Source organism: Pseudophryne corroboree, chromosome 3 (genome assembly GCF_028390025.1).
Source record: "Pseudophryne corroboree isolate aPseCor3 chromosome 3, aPseCor3.hap2, whole genome shotgun sequence".
Classification (NCBI taxonomy): Eukaryota; Metazoa; Chordata; class Amphibia; order Anura; family Myobatrachidae; genus Pseudophryne; species Pseudophryne corroboree.
Window position 1 is genome coordinate 4,929,612 of NC_086446.1, and position 19,601 is coordinate 4,949,212.

The 19,601-nt window shown below is 46.9% G+C and overlaps 1 protein-coding gene across 1 annotated transcript in view; it reads left to right on the top strand.

The window, feature by feature from the left end:
- LOC135054516 (gastrula zinc finger protein XlCGF26.1-like) overlaps positions 1-19,601 on the top strand; it is a 93,546-nt gene that overhangs the window by 60,030 nt on the left and 13,915 nt on the right. The window lies entirely within an intron of this gene.

The window sequence follows — 19,601 nt, forward strand, 5'->3', positions numbered from 1 at the left end:
AATACAGGGACGCTGCTCAGGCCTCTTATTGCGTCTGCGTGGGTAAGTAGCGCTATTAAAAAGTGGGCAGACACTTTGTCTTCTGATTGGGATACTCTGGATAGCGATAACATCCAGGTAACGCTTGGTTAAATCAGAGATGCAGCTGCATACTTGAAAGAGGATGCAAGGGATGCTGGCCTGCTAGGTGCTAAGGCGAATGCCATGTCCGTTGCGGCCAGGCGGGCGCTCTGGACTCACCAGTGGAATGCTGATGCTGATTTCAAGAGAAATATGGAGTCTCTTCCTTTTAAGGGAGGTGAACTTTTCGGTGACGGTCTTACTGATTTAGTATCGGCAGCTACCGCGGGTAAGTCGTCCTTTTTACCTTATGTTCCTACGCAACAGAAGAAACCGCCACATTATAAAATGCAGTCCTTTCGGCCCAACAAGTATAGAAGAGGCAGAGGAAACTTCTTCCTAGCTACCAGAGGTAGAGGAAGAGGCAAGAGGGTACTCGCATCCTCGGGTTCCCAGGAGCAGAAGTCCTCCCCGGCTTCTGCCAAATCCACTACATGACGCCAGGTCTCCCTTACAGGGGCCCGCACCGGTGGGGGCACGCCTAAAGCCTTTCAGTCAGGTCTGGGTTCGCTCGGGTCTAGACCCTTGGGTATTGAGTATTGTGTACCAAGGGTACAAACTGGAGTTTCAAGACGTTCCCCCTCACCGTTTTTTCAGATCAGCCTTACCAGCTTCGCTTCCGGACAGGGCTCTGGTCTGCGGTGCAGTACAAAACTTGCGTCAAAATCAGGTTGTGGTCCCGGTACCCCTGGCACAGCAGGGGCAGGGGTTTTATTCAAGCCTGTTTGTGGTGCCGAAGCCGGATGGCTCGGTAAGACCAATCCTCAACCTGAAATCTCTCAATTTCTTCCTGGTGAAATTCAAATTCAAGATGGAGTCTCTCAGAGCGGTGATCTCCAGTCTGGAGGAGGGGGAATTCATGGTCTCATTGGACATCAAGGACGCCTACCTTCATGTCCCCATTTATCCTTCTCACCAAAGTTTCCTGAGGTTTGCTATCCAGGATACGCACTACCAGTTTCAGACGTTGCCGTTTGGTCTATCCACGGCTCCAAGGATTTTCACCAAAGTAATGGTAGAAATGATGGTTCTCCTGTGCAAGCAAGAGGTTACAACTATGGGGGGCGTGGCTTGGCCGAGCATGGAGTAGGAAGCTAGGAGTTAGAGCTCCGTATATCCTGCCTTTTATATCCTGCTTTCCCCGCTAGTGGCTACCAATAACCCGGCTCAGACGTTGTGGCTTTTGACCCTGCTCACATTGAGGGGTCTGTGGGACGGTGTTTCTGCTCTGGGAAGCCGCTGGACGCATCGCGGCCTACACCGCTCGGCATCACTCCTTCCGCCCGGCGCCATCTTGGGAATCAGCGGCGGAGTCCAGAGCCGCGCTGGGACGGGGCTCCCTCCACTCGCACCATCTGCTGTTTTCGGCTGAACCGGAGATCGCTGTGTGCCCCTGTCTCCTTTCACCTTGCGTTTGGCGGACTGCAGGCCCCTCTGTGGCGGTGATAGCTGCTGGCGGTGCGGGGGTACATCTGCCTACACGGGCCGTCTCTCCTCACATCCCCTGCCTTCCTGCGCTGCTGATCGGAGCCTCCCAGCCTGCATTACTCTGCCTGCAGGGCTGCCTTGATACCTACAACTACCCTGCTCTACCCACACTGCTGGGTGACGTTTCCATATCTACACTACTCTCTGAGGGGGTCCACTCAAAAGCCTGCTGTTGATTATACTGCCTGACTGCTGACATTACAGATTTCCTTTCCCCTGCCTGGGTTTATTCAACTGCGTGAGACTCTGGAGTCCTGGGGATTTTACAACCTGTGGTGAGCACGTACTGTTTATTCTATATCATTGAATCTGCCCGTCTCCCATCATGGTGCGTGGGGGCAGTGCTGCTGCTGCTACCGCTGCTGCTAAACTTGAAAAATATGCTAGAGGCTCTCAATCCTCCTCCCAACCCACCAGGGCTGCTGCTCCCCCATCCCCCTCTTCCCCTTCGGAATCACCACCTCGGGAAGACGACACGTCTCAGTCGACGCAGCAAATTCTCTTAGCCATATCCACATCCGAGCACAGAGTCATGGATAAAATTGGCCAAGTACAGGTGGATATCACTTTAATCAGGCATGACATGCAAAAGATTCGTGAACGGGTGGGGGAGGCGGAACACCGTATCTCCGACCTAGAAGACGTCACCAATCCTCTCAAAGACACAGTTTCCAGCCTCACAACTCAGATGTCGGCAGTTAAGGCGAAGCTCTCCGATATTGAAGGAAGACTGCGTCGTAATAACGTTCGCTTTGTGGGCCTCCCGGAGAGAGTGGAGGGCTCCTCCCCAGAATCCTTCCTTGAAACATGGCTTCTCCGTCTATTTCAACGCGATGACTTTGGTCCTCAGTTCTCTGTGGAGAGGGCCCATCGATTGCCTGCCAGGGCTCCTCCCCCGGGCGCACCTGCACGCACTTTCATAGCCCGTTTTCTACATTACAGGGACCGGGATGCAGTCCTACGGCTGGCCCGTACACAGGGTCCTTTGAAATTTGACAACCATGATATTGCTGTCTACCCAGATTTTGCCGTGGAAGTCCAGAAGTCGCGTACGCAGTTCCTACAGGTCAAGAGAAAGCTTCGTGATCATCAAATTCAATATGCCATGTTATTTCCGGCACGGTTGAGGGTGGTGTATGATGGCTCCACACACTTCTTCAATACCCCTCAAGAGGCGGAGGCCTGGCTTGAGCGCAGACCCAGGCCCCCTATTTAGGGACTGGTTCTCCCTCAGAGGACGCATTGACTGCTGGGTTCTGTACTCCTTCTAGTCCTATAGCGGGAATGATCTTTATTTCTAGGAGCTGAATGCTAGGATATAGCCTTTTTGTAGAGGCATTAGTTGTCTCTACTCCCTAGGGTTGTTATAGGTTCTCAGCCTTAGTTCAGTTAACGGTTTTTCTGGGATCCAGGCGTGTCTAGTTTGGGATGGATATGCAGGGAGGGGGGGGTTTGGGTTGTTCTGGGTTTGTTCTTTTTTTTGTACATGTATTGTCTTATGTGTCACTGTGCTATTTTTTTTCCTCGAACTGTAATGTGTCCATGATTTCGTTTATGTATGCCTTCTGCTCTCCGTATGCTCCGCCTGTGTGCTGGCGGGGGGTCGTAGTGATCCCTTTGCTTCTCTCCCCTCTATGTTATGGGTTCCTCTCTTTTGCGCGCCTTGCTTGCCTTGGATTTTCTTCTTCCCCTCCCTCTCCGCATTTGCCCCTTGCCCTTTTTCTCCTCCTGTCCTTTCTCTTTTGTATCTATGGCTGCAGGGGTTGATGGGCTCCGCATACTCGGCTGGAATGTGAGGGGCCTGAATGACCGCATTAAGCGGGCGCTGGTTTTGTCTCAGGTGAGAAAATATAGGGCAGATATCATATGCCTTTCCGAAACGCATCTAGTTGGTACTAAAACCTTGGCTCTCAGGAAGCCCTGGGTGGGTCTCTCCTATCACTCCACCTTCTCTGCTAACTCCAGGGGGGTTTCAGTTTTGGTGCGGAAGTCGGTTAATTTCCACTTGGTTCATAGCCAAATTGACCAATATGGCAGATATGTATTTCTTAGGGCCTATGTTAACCGTACACTTTTACACATACTTGCTGTCTACGTCCCTCCCCCCTACAATAATGAGGTACTCAGGCGGGCGATGTCGTTTCTTGCTACTTCTCCCTCGGCTCCGGTCCTTTGCATCGGTGACTTCAATAATGTTTTGGATAAAGTCTTAGATAGATGGACTGAGCTTCCCCCTTCCCTACCCTCTGCCTCCCCGTCCCCCACTCCGTTCGCAAGGTTGATTTCCGAGCTTGGACTCCTGGATATTTGGAGGTTGAGACACCCTAATCAACTCCAATACTCCTGCCACTCGGCCAGCTTTCACTCGTTTTCGAGAATAGACTTGGCCCTCGTCTCCCCTGATCTCACTGCTAGAATACTGGATGCCCAGTACCTTCAGAGAGGAATCTCGGATCACTCACCTGTGCTGGTGGTCCTGGATTCTGTTCCTCCCCGTGGGGCTAAGCTCTGGAAGTTGAATCCCTTCTGGTTGACCTTGCTAACTGACCACGAGGCCTTGCTTAACGAATGGAGTGATTTTGGGGTTCATAATGCGTCCTGTTCTGATCCACTGGTTAAACATGACGCATTTAAAGCTTCACTAAGGGGCTCCTTCATACGACAAATAGCTAATGTCAAGAAATCTAGTAGAGAAGAGGAGATGCGCCTGGAGCTTGCCTGTTCCCAATCCGAATCTACTTACCTCACTACTAGGACCCTTGATGATCGGGCAAGTTGGGATTTGGCCAGGAAAGCCTGGTCTGACCACTTGCTTGATAAATCAAAGCGCAAATTACTTTTCTCCCAGCACGCCCTGTATTCACAATCGGACACGGGGGGTAGTTACTTGGCATTTCTGGCTAGGGGAGAGAGAACGGGGGGTTCCATTCAGCAGATCTGTGATACTCAGGGCGAAATGGTATATGCCACTCCTGAAATAGCCCAGGTCTTCCAGTCCTTTTATTCCTCGCTATATGCCTCTAGAGTCGCCTATACCCCCACTCAACTACAGCAATATCTTTCAGACATTACCCTGCCACAACTATCTCAACAATCTGTAGATATTTTGGATGCTAATATTACCCCAGAGGAAGTTGAGGCTGCTATTGCCTCCTTCCCTAACAAAAAGGCCCCGGGTAGCGACGGTATACCGGTTGAAGTTTATAAACAATATCGTGCATACTTTGTCCCCTATCTTTTGACTCTCTTTAATACATTGCTGGAGGGCGCTCGTCTACCTCCCTCTATGTCTGAAGCTATTATCGTGGTGATCCTTAAACCGGGTAAAGACCCTACGGCCCCGGAATCCTACCGCCCGATCTCATTGCTACCTACTGATGTCAAAATTTTGGCCAAAATTCTGGCACTTAGACTCAATAGTGTTATCACTTCGATCATACATGATGATCAGACAGGATTTATGCCAGGCAAGTCCACCCTCCAAAATTTGAGGCGACTGTTCTGTCACCTGCAGATGGGGGACCGCCCCGAGTCGGAGGCTGTGGTAGTTTCCTTGGATGCTGCCAAGGCCTTCGACTCTGTGGAGTGGGTGTATTTGTGGGAAGTACTTAGACGGTTTGCTTTTGGCCCCAAATTCATACGCTGGGTACAATTACTCTATTCCTCCCCCGTGGCTCGGATATCTGTCAATGGCTATGTGACCTCCCCGTTTGCCTTGTCCCGTGGTACCAGACAGGGCTGCCCACTCTCCCCTGCCCTTTTTGCCCTGGCTGTAGAGCCATTGGCATGTTTCATCAGAGCGTCCCCTGATGTTAGGGGCATCACCATTGACGGACATGAGGATGTCATTGCATTATATGCCGATGACATGCTCTTGTTCCTCAGAGACCCTGATGCTTCCCTGACCTCCCTTCTGGGTATTGTTGATACATTTGGTCTCTACTCCGGCCTGACTATCAACTGGAATAAGTCTAATGTCTTTCCCATCTCTGGTATTCTTCCTGACCCGTTGCCAGATGTGTCCTCCTTGGCCTGGACCCTTCGCTTTCAGTATCTTGGTGTCTGGATCATTCCTAATGTTAAGTCTTTTGTACACCAAAACATTGACCAGGTCACGATGGATCTGAAGCGACGGGTTCATGTATGGAAGAAGCTTCCCCTTACTGTCACGGGTCGCATTAACCTTATTAAGATGGTGATGCAACCGAAGTATCTTTATTTATTGCAGCACTCTCCTACTTATATCCCCAAGAAAATATTCACTAATATTGATAGTGTACTTTCCTCCTTTGTTTGGGGCGACAAAACGCCTAGGGTTGCCCTGAGAGCTCTGGTTAAGGCTAAATCGGATGGAGGCTTGGGCTTTCCCAATCTCCGGGCTTATTATATAGCTGCTCAGCTTGCACACCTGTCTAATTGGATTCTCAACAGGGATAGTCTCACATTTGAGAGATTCTTTGCCGAGTGTGTGGGGTCTCATTTCTCCCCTCTCCAGTTTCTTCTTTCTGCCTCTTCTACTGCTGGTCTTCCTCCTTTGCTACGACAATCGCTACTTGTGTGGCGTCAGGCTCACTCCTATTACTCATGGCAGGGCACAGACTCTGACACGCCACTCTGGTTCAATCCAAGATATAGGGAGTTGTTGCAACTCTCACAGGACAACATATGGATTGGGGCAGGCCTCACCACAGTCTTGCAACTATTTGATAACGGTGTTCTCAAGTCTTTCGCACAACTGAAGGAGGAGCTTGAAATATCCAATAGATCCTTTTATCGCTATCTACAGCTCCGCCACGTGGTGCAGGCACAGTTTGGGGCCTCACCCCCGCCCATTTCTGACTCCCCGATTAAAGATATGGTTAGGAATTTAGGTGCAAGACACCAAGTTTCCATTCTATATAGTAGTCTGAATGCACACATCTGTCCGAATATATTTGATCAACTTAAACTCAAATGGGAACAAGACATTGGCCCAATTGCAGATGACCAATGGCTACAGGTGTTGAGCTCACTTAAATACTCCACTCAGTGTATCAAATATCAGCAGGTTTATTTTTATGTTCTACATAGGACATACAGAACTCCAGTTTCTCTGTATAAAGCAGGCCTACGGCCTGATAGTACCTGCCCCAGATGTGGTGCCCCTGAATCTACTTTTTGGCACCTATTATGGCTGTGCCCCACTGTGTATGCCTTTTGGGCAGCAGTTTGGGCGGACGTTCTGCTCACTGAACCTACGCTCCCCCCCCCTCTCTCCTACTATATGTATGTTTGCGCTAGACTTAGAGGAATCCTACTGCCCTGCACTATACAAATATGTTCTTTGCCTGACTACCTTAGCTAAGGTGATTATAGCGCGTAACTGGTTTGCTACCTCTTCCCCCAGTGTGTACAACTGGCGAGCCCTAGTAAATGAGGTGTCAGGACACGAGAGGTTTACACATAGATCTAGAGGGACCCTACCCCATTACTTTAGCAAGTGGGATAGGTGGAATACCTCCCGTCTGGCTACAACTGGAGCAATATTCTCTGACTGATTGAGGCTTCGTATTTGAATTTACAATGTTGCCGTGACGCTTATTCCATGTGACACTGTGACACAGATGGTATTAATTACTGTATTTTTTCTGCAATGTGTGTTTTTTTTTTTTTTTTTTTCTTTCTCTTCTCTTTCTTTCTCCCTCTGTTTTGATTGTTGTTCTGGTTTGTTCTGCATTTAATGTTGTTGTTTTTTTTTTTCTTTTTACCTTGTCCCTGTGCAAAACTCTAATAAAAAATTACACAAGTAAAAAAAAAAAAAAAAGAGGTTACAACTATCCTGTACTTGGACGATCTCCTGATAAAGGCGAGGTCCAAGGACAAGTTGTTGCAGGACATTGCACTATCCCTGTCAATTCTACAACAGCACGGCTGGCTCCTGAACTTGCCGAAATCACAGTTAATCCCGACAACCCGGTTGGCGTTTTTGGGCATGATACTGGACACGGTCCAACAGAGAGTGTTCCTCCCCATGGAGAAAGCTCTGGAAATTCAGAGTCTGGTAAAACTCTTGCTAAAACTGAAAACGGTCTACATTCATCAATGCATTCAATTGCTGGGAAAAATGGTGGCGGCATACGAGGCCCTCCAGTTTGTGAGGTTCCATGCCAGAGTGTTTCAGTGGGACCTGTTGGACAAATGGTCCGGATCCCACCTTCATATGCACCGGAGGATAATTCTCTCCCAACACCAGAATCTCACTTCTGTGGTGGCTCCACAGTTCTCACCTCCTTGCGAGATGCCGGTTCGGGATCCAGGACTGGATCCTAGTAACCACGGATGCAAGTCTCCGAGGTTGGGGGGCAGTCACTCTGGGGGTGAGCTTCCAAGGAAGATGGTCAAGTTCAGAAACGCATCTTCACATAAACGTTCTGGAACTGAGAGCCATTTACAACGGCCTCCTACAAGCGGAACATCTTCGGAACCTGCCGGTTCTGATCCAATCAGACAATGTCACGGCAGTGGCTTACATCAACCACCAAGGCGGCACGAGAAGAAGAGCAGCAATGGCAGAAGCCACGAAAATTCTTCGTTGGGCGGAAAAACATACAAGCGCTCTGTCGGCAATATTCATTCCGGGAGCGGACAACTGGGAAGCAGACTTCCTCAGCAGACACGACCTTCATCCAGGAGAGTGGAGCCTCCATCAGGAGGTCTTCGCACTGATAACAGTTCGATGGGGGGTTCCCCATATAGACATGATGGCATCTCGCCTCAATAGAAAACTTCTGAGGTATTGTTCCAGGTCCAGGGACCCTCAGGCGGAGGCAGTGGATGCGCTGACAACACCCTGGGTGTTTCCGTCGGTGTACATTTTCCCTCCGCTTCCTCTCATCCCAAAGGTGTTGAGACTTCTAAAAAGAACAAACATTCCAGCGCTCCTTGTAGTCCCAGATTGGCCAAGGAGAACGTGGTACCCGGATCTTCAGATGTTACTAGTCAACGATCCCTGGCCTCTTCCTCTTCGTGAGGACCTGCTGCGGCAGGGGCCATTCGTCCACCAAGACTTACAGCGGCTACGTTTGACGGCATGGCGGTTGAACGCCAGATTTTAGGCCGGAAGGGTATTCCCAGTGAAGTCATACCTACTCTTATTCTTGCCAGGAAGGCTGTGACGTCAAAGCACTATCACCGTATTTGGAGGAAATATATTTCCTGGTGCGAGTCCAAGAAAGCTCCAGTGGAGAAATTTGACCTTGGACGTTTTCTCCATTTTCTACAGAATGGAGTGGATGAGGGCCTTAAATTAGGCTCCATTAAAGTGCAGATTTCTGCTTTGTCCATTTTCTTTCAGAAGCAATTAGCCTCACTTCCTGAAGTGCAGACCTTTGTGAAAGGGGTGTTTTGCAAATCCAACCTCCTTTTGTGGCACCTTGGGACCTTAACATCGTATTATCGTTCCTTTAGTCACATTGGTTTGAACCTTTGCGTAAAGTGGAGTTAAAATTCCTCACTTGGAAAGTTGTCATTTTGTTGGCGTTGGCATCCGCAAGGTGGGTGTCTGAATTGATGGCCTTGTCTCACATGAGCCCTTATTTAATTTTCCATGAAGATAGAGCAGAGTTGCGAACTCGGCAACAATTTCTGCCGAAGGTGGTTTCCTCTTTTCATATCAACCAACCTATTGTGGTGCCAGTGGCTACTGGGCTTTGGCTCAGAATAAGTCTCTGGATGTGGTCAGAGCTTTAAAGATTTATGTAGCCAGGACGGCTCCATTGAGGAAAACAGAGTCTCTGTTTATTTTGTATGCTCCCAATAAGATTGGGGTTCCTGCTTCCAAGCAGACCATTGCCCACTGGATATGTCAGACGATTCAGCAGGCTCATTCCATGGCAGGCTTGCCATTGCCGAAATCGGTGAAGGCCCATTCCACTAGGAAGGTGGGTTCATCATGGGCGGCTGCCTGGGGTGTCTCGGCATTGCAACTTTGCCAAGCTGCTACTTGGTCGGGGTCGAACACGTTTGCAAAATTCTACAAGTTTGATACCTTGGCCGATGAAGACCTTAAATTTGGTCAATCGGTGCTGCAAAGTCATCCTCACTCTCCCGCCCACTATTGAGCTTTGGTATAAACTCCATGGTCTTTTGAGAGTGCCCAACATCCTCTAGGACGAAATAGAAAATAGGATTTTAAATACCTACCGGTAAATCCTTTTCTATGAGTCCATAGAGGATGTTGGACGCCCGTCCCAGTGTGTACTGTATCTGCAGTTTTGCTGAGGTTTTGTCCATGTCCGTTGACATGTGTTCAGTTATCTGCCATGTTATACGGCATGCTTATGGCGTGAGCCGGTGTTGGCTCACCTTGTTTGTTAAGTCCTTTCCTCGTAATGTCCGTCTCCCCGGGCACAGTTCCAAACTGAGTCTGGGGAGGGATATAGAGGGAGGAGCCAGGTCACGCCCCTTTGAAAGTCTTAAAGTGCCCATGTCTCCTGCGGATCCTATCTATACCCCCATGGTCTTTTGAGAGTGCCCAACATCCTCTACGGACTCATAGAGAAGGATTTGCCGGTAGGTATTTAAAATCCTATTTTTACAAAAGCTTCCGACACAGTGCCTCACAGGAGTTTGATTTTCAAATTAAGGGAGCTTGGTATAGGAGACACTAATTGTACATGGGTGAGTAATTGGATTGATAACAGGGAACATCGAGTGGTGGTTAATAAGATGTTTTCCACCTGGGCTAACGTAACCAGTGGAATACCGCAGGGTTCTGTGCTGGGGCCATTATTGTTTAATATATTTATAAATGATCTAGAAGGATTAGAAAGTACAGTGTCAATCTTTGGAGACCATACTAAAATATGTAGGGTAATCAAGTCAGATGTGGAGTCTCTTCGGAGTGATTTATTTAACCTGGAAGTTTGGGCAATGAAATGGTGTATGATGTTTAATGTGGAAAAATGTAAAGTTATGCACTAAAAATAAACATGAAACCTACCAATTAAATGGGAAAAATATAGGGGAACCTGTATTAGAAAAGGATTTGGGGGTGCTCATTGATAGTAGCAGCAACACACAATGTCAAAGTGCAGCAACAAAGACAAATAAGGTCAGCATGCATTAAAAGGGGAATGGAGACAATGGATGAGAGCGTAATCCTGCCACTGTACAAATCATTGGTACGGCCGCATCTAGAGTATTGTGTACAGTTCTGGGCACCACACTAGAAAAGAGACATATTAGAACTTGAAAAGGTTCAGAGGTGAGCTACCGAAGTGATTAAGGGGTTGGAGACTGGACTATGAGGAGAGGCTTTCTAGGTTACACATGTTTACACTAGAAATGAGACGATTAAGAGGAGATATGATTAATATTTACAGATATATAAAGGGGCCATATGCGGAGTTATCATGTGAGTTGTTTAGTAAGAGACCTCTACATAAAACGCGTGGACACCCACTAAGGCTTGCGGAGAGGAAATTTCGTACTCAGTGCAGGAAGGGATTCTTCACTGTAAGGGCAATACGAATATGGACTACACTGCCAGAGAAGGTTGTAATGGCGGAATCAGTCAATGCGTTTAAAAATGAGTTAGATAAATTTCTAATGGAAAAAGATATTCGAGGATATAGCCTTTAACCTAAATAGCTTAGGAAGTGCAATATAATTCAGGTTGATCTCGATGGACTACTGGTCTTTTTTCAACCTCACCAACTATGTTACTATGTTGCTTGCTGGGAAGAAAATTCAGGTTGATCACCGATCATGCCCCATTGAAATGAATGTCTGAGAATAAAGAGAGCAATGGGAGAATAATGAGGTGGTTCTTGGCATTGCAAAACTTCAAATTTTCAGTAGATCACAGGCTCTCTCTCCTCTGGTCAGAAAGCTTCGTCGGTATCTCATGAAACATGATACTCCTGTACCTCTGCCTGCACTGCATAATGTCCTGCTCACATTCTGGCTGCTGGTTCTGCTGCCGCTTAAGAGGGAAAGCTAGTGATGTCAGTGTGCTCTGGATGTGGGACCTTCTGACAAAGGGGGGCCCGTAGTACAGTATGCCCTGCATCCCCCCTCCTTAATCTGGCTATACCGATCGATAGTGAAAGTATTAGACATCAGTCATAAACCATAGATGATTTTGGATTATGTTGATGACCACCCCTACAGGATGTATAGCTTAATAGCACGGCATTATGGTCACCACTTGTGTGTTACTTCATGCAAGTAAATGCCGGTGTCTATGGTACGGCAGAGGGAGAACACTGCTATCCTTGGTTGATGACTGAAGTGCTATGCTCGACCTGTGCCGGGAACGGCTACCTGTATACAGTCTTGTGGGTTAGACTTGTATCGGTCAGGGATTAAGGCTGATCCCCCGGAACTTTGTTCATTTATTACCATCCGTATATGTATAGCATGGGGCCAGTGAAAGCAATACTATTTAGTTCAGGAGAGCTACCTGAGAAGCGGAATGTCCAAAATACGGGTCCAGTGCAGCAAAGTAGCCTTACGCGTTTCTCCCCACTTATAGCATGGTAGTTTCGTGAGAGGATAAAGCCAACTAGAACAGTTTATAAGCCGACCGAACCAATCATCAGTTAATGAGATATTCCGTGCGCCTGTATTATTAATACTACTATAGACAGAGTGGTGGCTAGATATGTATAAATAAAATTAAAAATTATTTAAAAAAACAACAATATGTAAATATACATTTTAAATAGAAATAAGAGATGGCTCTTTGTATAATCCTATTGTCTTTAAAGCCTAAAAAGTATTCACAGCTTGCAAAGCAAACTATCCATAGTCTAGAGGGTAAAGCTGTGAATCCTCGTACCCATGCGTACTATATTATTTTTTATTTTTGGTTTTAATTTTACTTTTTGCACTTGTATTTAATTTGTAATCGTATCATTGTATTTTCACATTGAAAACAAATATAGTGTAGAAAGGTAAAGGAAAAACGGAAATAGGGTACGATAAAAATGCAAAGGGCCAGATGTAATAGCGCCGGAGTTCCGCGGCTATGTGTGATGCCTGGACGAACGCAGACTTTTTTTTATAGAGGCAATTGTGTACAAGGCTAAACCATGCCTCTTTAAAAAATGTCAGAGATCGGCTGGCATCCCGCATGGCCGCCAAACTCATGTGCTATGGCCCAAAGTCTGCAAAGTAACCTGGCATTGTTATCTTACATAAATGGCTGCCTATAGTTAGATAAAATACCTATCAATCTTGAAGTCCTGGATTCACCTCTTTGTGATCGCAGCGGCTGCTTGTGACATCACGCAGCCACTCCATTCAAGCCCATGCCACGACCCCCCCCCGTTTATCTGCCGCTGCCTCCATTTCCCCAACACTCCATCTCTGCCTAGGAAACGGAGTATTGCAGCCCACCAGCCGTCCCTCAAACACCTGATTGACAGGCAAAGGTATTTACTGTGGGGCAACCGCAAAAAATGCGGCGAATGCGCAGGAGCATCATCTTAATTATTTTTGTGGTTGGATCGCGTTTTGTGATCCAACCTGAATAGGACCCTAAATCCACCGTGAGGGATTAACTATATGTTACATAAAAAATTAGGTATTACCAACCCATATCCTGAATTTGGCTGATTGGTCAGCATATATAATCATCCTAAAAATAGGTACCAACCAGGATAACACTCAGAGAATTCACTATGTCGAACTGAACAAGGAATAAATGTCAAATATTGTTTGAAACATTTATCTTATGTTATTTAATTCCAGTGTCCCCAAGGTAAAAATCCAAAAAGCCTCTGATGCAGAGTGGGGGGCACTTAAAGCCTCTTAAAGTGGGGGCAACAGTCTCAATTTCCCTGCACCCTTAAGGCATTTCAAATACCATTGTGAGCCTACGGAATGTGTCTAGGAACACTGTGGTTGGGTTTCTTCTATGTTCCAGAAATCTCATGTTTAAACTTCTAGTGGTTCATCCAACACACTTCATCAGGTAAATTACATACGACTGTTGGCAGTTAATTAAAATCTCTATGTTAAATTATCGTCCCAAAGTAGGTGACCTAAAACATGTATTTCTATTTAACATGAATCCATATGTGATGCAATTTGTTCTCCCTCAACGACAACAACCACTTACTTTGAGCCAATTATTTCGCTGTTTAGATTGTTGTTCCATTTTCTTGGCATTCTGAAAGCTGGGAGAGAGGTGATTCTTCAAACTGTTTACCTTTTTGAAAAACTTTTGTTTTTTCACCAAGGCAAAGAAAAAACATCTTATCCAATTTTGTATACTACCTTTCAAATGGGTGTGGTTTATAAGGTCGACCACACCTTGGTCGACAGTGTCTAGGTTGACCAGTACAGTTATCTGTACTGGTCAGGGGAAATGGTGGTATGACCATCCTGTGTTTACAAACCTTTCCAATCACTCTTTAAATAAAGAGACCAGAACATTTTAACATTTTTTTCCCAACTCTTTATTACTTTTTCATGGATCGTTTAGGTGGGTAAAATGTGCTTATATTATTACTAATAAAAGTTATGTTTTAACATTTTCTGATATACTATACACATTATAGGAATTTTTTTCCTTGCATAGAGTGCGCCTACACAAGAGCCTTCTTTTTCTCCCTTGTTAGTCAAAGATTTAGAAAGTGAGCAGTATCTCTAATGTAGCAATGAAGGCCAAGTAACATGCGAATGTACAAAGGCAGACATAAGAGTTGAGGGACCCAACACCAGACATGGGCCCTCATTCCGAGTTGATCGCTAACTGCTTTCGTTCGCAGTGCAGCGATCAGGCTAAAAATCGGCACTTCTGCACATGCGGCTCTATGCGCACATGCGGCTCTATGCGCACGCGACGTACTTTCACAAAAGCCAATGCAGTTTTACACAAGCTCTAGCTACGCTTTTCAGTTGCACTGCTGGCCGCAGAGTGAGAAAGTGGGTGTTTCTGGGTCGTAACTGACCGTTTTCGGGGAGTGTGTGTAAAAACGCAGGCATGTCAGATAAAAACAGGAGTTGCTGGGGAAACGTAGGCGTGGCTGGGCGAACGCAGGACGTGTTTGTGACGTCAAAACAGGAACTAAATAGTCTGAAGTGATCGCAAGCTAGGAGTAAGTCTCGAGCTACTCAGAAACTGCACAATCTTTTTATGTAGCAGTGCTGCGATCCTTACGTTCGCACTTCTGCTAAGCTAAGATACACTCCCAGAGGGCGGCAGCCTAGCGTTTGTACTGCTGCTAAAAGCAGCTAGCGAGCGAACAACTCAGAATGAGGGCCATAATCAGATGACCCAAGATGTGCTATCAGAGACTTGTGAACTTTGGGAAGGTGATAGTATGTGGGAATAACGGGATACAAATCATAAAGAAAATGAAATTAATCTTTGGTAATTGCTGCCTCCATCAGGGCTCTCGGTAATATATTATACTCCTTTAAATAGAGAATGGTCTGATTACCTGTCAATCTTTTGTAAAACGTAGGGTCTCCCAATTGTCTAGTTGCTTGCTCTAGATTGCTTTATCCTGAAGAATCACTCCCCCACCCCACACACACATTATTGGCATTTCTGCTGACAATTATGTCATCATTTTTAAGGGACTTTAAAGCTCTACGCTCATTAATATTCATATTATCTCTTTTGTAGTATCTGTTGTTTTTCTCACAAAGTTTTTGGAGATCACTCAATGTAGTGATATAAAATGTCTCTATAAAAGCACTTCTGTGATGAATAGAACTCAGATTTGTTTAAAAAACCTTTGTTATCAATAGTCTCTGTTCTTCCTACGTTCGCTAAATCAAACATCTTAACCTCTTGTGCTATATTACTTTGAGATTCATCACTATTTTTAGTCAACAAAGCAGCCAATATATTAATACCTTCATTATCATCCTCATTTAGAACAAGAGGTGTTCCTCTAATTTCCTGTGGTTTAAGTGACTTATTTGCAAAATAGCTTTTGCGGCAAAGGTCTCTTGTATATTTGTTCAAAGATACAAACAATTAAAAAATGTCTGGATTCGTTGTCGGAGCAAATTTCAAACCTTCTGCTATAACTGCCTTTTCATGTTCATTCAAAACCATTGAGCGATTCAATAGTACATACAACAATACTTGAGAAGTATATAGTATGAGAAATTAAGAGATATTTGTTGCATATATTTGCAAATACATGGTAAGCTGCCGAGCCCCTTCACGGCTTCTCTGCCCTGACCAAACTTTTGGAACGAGAACTGAAGGAAGAATGAGAGATAGAGAAGACCTCAGCAGTGCGTCAAGACAAAGTGTACAGCAAACATGGTTCAGAGCCATGTGCAGAGCACAAGTCTTGCTGACTTTACACTGCAAAGTAGCACTGACATCCAGAGCCAACTGCAGTGCTAATGCCAGAGTGGCTAGGGACTGCAAACCCTAAACCAGAGGAGAGACTGCCTGGACATGGAGCCCTTCAATGGACTTGCGAGGGACACTGAATGAACTCCTCTCCTAGCCATACCCAGATGATCATGAACAGCTCCCCTCTTACTTTACTCCTGCCCCACCAATGCATGGTCCAGAGCCTAGTCTGGAACCCTTGTGGTGGCAGTGGTTGCCCCATCCCCACTGAAGGCAATCCCATGGTAGAAGTGAACGGCCAGCAGATGGAGGTGTTGATAGCAGCTCTCCCGCAGTCCACCAAAGGATGCTGCAAAAGTTTTAAAATGAAAAATTACTGTTCTGTCAGGGCAGTAACCAAAAGGCACCAAGACAGTCACTGGCGTATAAAAGAGTCAGAGCTCACACCCCAGCGGGGTCAGAGCTCAGCAGATTTAACCAGATGACATGGTGTCCATGCACTGGATAAAGCTGAAGGGCAGCCATTAAACGCACGTCATTATACATCCTTTGTCCACACCCATGCTCTTTCTGGATCAAGATCTAGGAGGACTCTGGGCTTAAATTGTCTACATGTCAATTGTGGATGCACTGCTCTAATTACTGGGATGTGGTGAGCCCATAATACCTTAAATATGTAAATGCAGTACACCAATCAGCCAAAACATTAAAACTACTTGTCCAATACTGTGTAGTACCTCCTCATGACCATCAAAACAGCTCTGAACTGTTGAGGCAAAGACTCAAGACCTCTAAAGGTGTGCTGTGGTATCTGGCACCAGGATGTTAGCAGCAGATCCTTTTAGTCCTGTATGTTGTGAGGTGCGGCCTCCATGGCTCGGACTTGTTTTTGCATGTTTGACATCCCAGAGATCCTCCATCGGATTGAGATCTGGAGACTTTGAGGCCAAGTCAACACCTTGAACTCTTTGTCATGTTCCTCAATCCATTCCTGAACAATGTTTGCAGTGTGGCCAGGTGCATTATCCTGCTGAGAGGCCACTGCCATCAGGGAACACCATTGCCATGAAGGGGTGTACTTGGTCTGCAACAATGTTTAGGTAGGTGGTACTTGTCATAGTAATATCCACACGAATGCCAGGATCCAAGATTTCTTAGCAGAATATTGCCCAGAGCATCACACTGCCTCCGTTTTTTGCACATTGTGCATCCCTGTGCCATCTCATCCATATACAAATGACACACATACACCTGGCCATGTGCATAAAATGAAAGAAAATGTGATTCATCGGACCAGGCCACGTTCCTCCATTCCTCCGTAGACCAGTCCTGACACACCCTTACCCATTGTAGGCGCTTTCGGCGGTGGACAGGCGTCACCATGAGCACTGCGATGCACTGTGTGTTCGGACACCTTTCCATAACAGCCAACATTAACTTTTTCAGCAATGTGTGCTACAGTAGCTCTTCTGTAATAATGGACCAAATGAGCTAGCCTTCATTCATCAATGAGTCTTGGGTGACCATGACCCTGTCAACGATTCACCAGTTATCCTTCACTGAAACACTTTTGGTAGGTACTGACCACTGCATACCAGGAACACCCCACAACATTATGGATATGCTCTGACCCAGTCATCTAGCCATCACATGTTGGCCCTTTTGAAAGGTGGTCAGGTCCTTACTCTTCTCCTTCCTGCTGCCAGCACAACTTCAAGAACGGATTAACACGGACTGCCTAATATATCCCGCCCCTTGTCAGGTGCCCACAGGATCATCAGTGTTATTCACTTCACCTGTTTATGGTTTTCATGTTATGGCTCAACAAAGTCTATACATCTATATATAACTTAAGGCTCAGTTCAACAGCATTCCGCCATGTCCATCTAGTGAAAGGGGCGCATGGTGAGAGCAGAAAAAGTATCCGGCATACTGAGGTCACCAACATAGAACAAGACACCTGAAGTAGCCTAATGATGACAATGTCACCATTCTCCTCACCTCCTGCACAGCAAATGACTGATATGACAGAAAGCAGAACTCAACACAGAGGAAGCTTCATACTTGTTCTAGGTCATGTTCTTTGGGAAAATGTGGATTTTATTTTTAGAATTTTTACATTTCCATAACGATGTACAGTCACACGTGGGGTGCAAGATGGCTGCTGAGTGGTGTCACATGAGGCATAATATGGCTGATAGTAACTCATATGGTGCACAGCGGCATGGAACAGTAACACAAAGGAGGCACACCGGCACCGGACATTAACACAGTGGGAGCAAAGGGGCACAGGATAGTAACACACAGGGGGTTACAGCGGCAGAGGACAGTAACACACAGGGGGGGCACATCACCACAGGACAGTAACACACAGGGGGGCACATCACCACAGGACAGTAACACACAGGGGGTACATCACCACAGGACAGTAACACACAGGGGGCACATCACCACAGGACAGTAACACAGGGGGCACATCACCACAGGACAGTAACACACAGGGGGGCACAACACCACAGGACAGTAACACACAGGGGGGCACATCACCACAGGACAGTAACACACAGGGGGCACATCACCACAGGACAGTAACACACAGGGGGGCACAACACCACAGGACAGTAACAGACAGGGGGGCACATCACCACAGGACAGTAACACACAGGGGGCACATCACCACAGGACAGTAACACACAGGGGGCACATCACCACAGGACAGTAACACGCAGGGGGCACATCACCACAGGACAGTAACACGCAGGGGGCACATCACCACAGGACAGTAACACACAGGGGGCACATCACCACAGGACAGTAACACACAGGGGGCACATCACCACAGGACAGTAACACAGGGGGCACATCACCACAGGACAGTAACACACAGGGGGGCACAACACCACAGGACAGTAACACACAGGGGGGCACATCACCACAGGACAGTAACACACAGGGGGGCACAACACCACAGGACAGTAACAGACAGGGGGCAGATCACCACAGGACAGTAACACACAGGGGGCACATCACCACAGGACAGTAACACACAGGAGCGCATCACCACAGGACAGTAACACAGGGGGCACATCACCACAGGACAGTAACACACAGGGGGCACATCACCACAGGACAGTAACACACAGGGGGCACATCACCACACGACAGTAACACACAGGGGGCACATCACCACAGGACAGTAACACACAGGGGGGCACATCACCACAGGACAGTAACACACAGGGGGCACATCACCACAGGACAGTAACACAGGGGGCACATCACCACAGGACAGTAACACGCAGGGGGCACATCACCACAGGACAGTAACACACAGGGGGCACATCACCACAGGACAGTAACACACAGGGGGCACATCACCACAGGACAGTAACACACAGGGGGCACATCACCACAGGACAGTAACACACAGGGAGTACAGTACCACAAGACAGTAAAACACAGCGGGCATGGTGCCACAGGACAGTAACACACAGGGGGCACAGGACAGTAACACACAGGGGACAAAGTGGCATAGGACAGTAACACATGGGACACAGCGGCATAGAACAGTAACACACAGGGGGCGCAGCGGCACAGGACATTAATACACAGGGGGCATATGAGCACAGGACAGTAACACAGAGGAACAGGACAGTAACACGGGGCACATGGACACAGGACA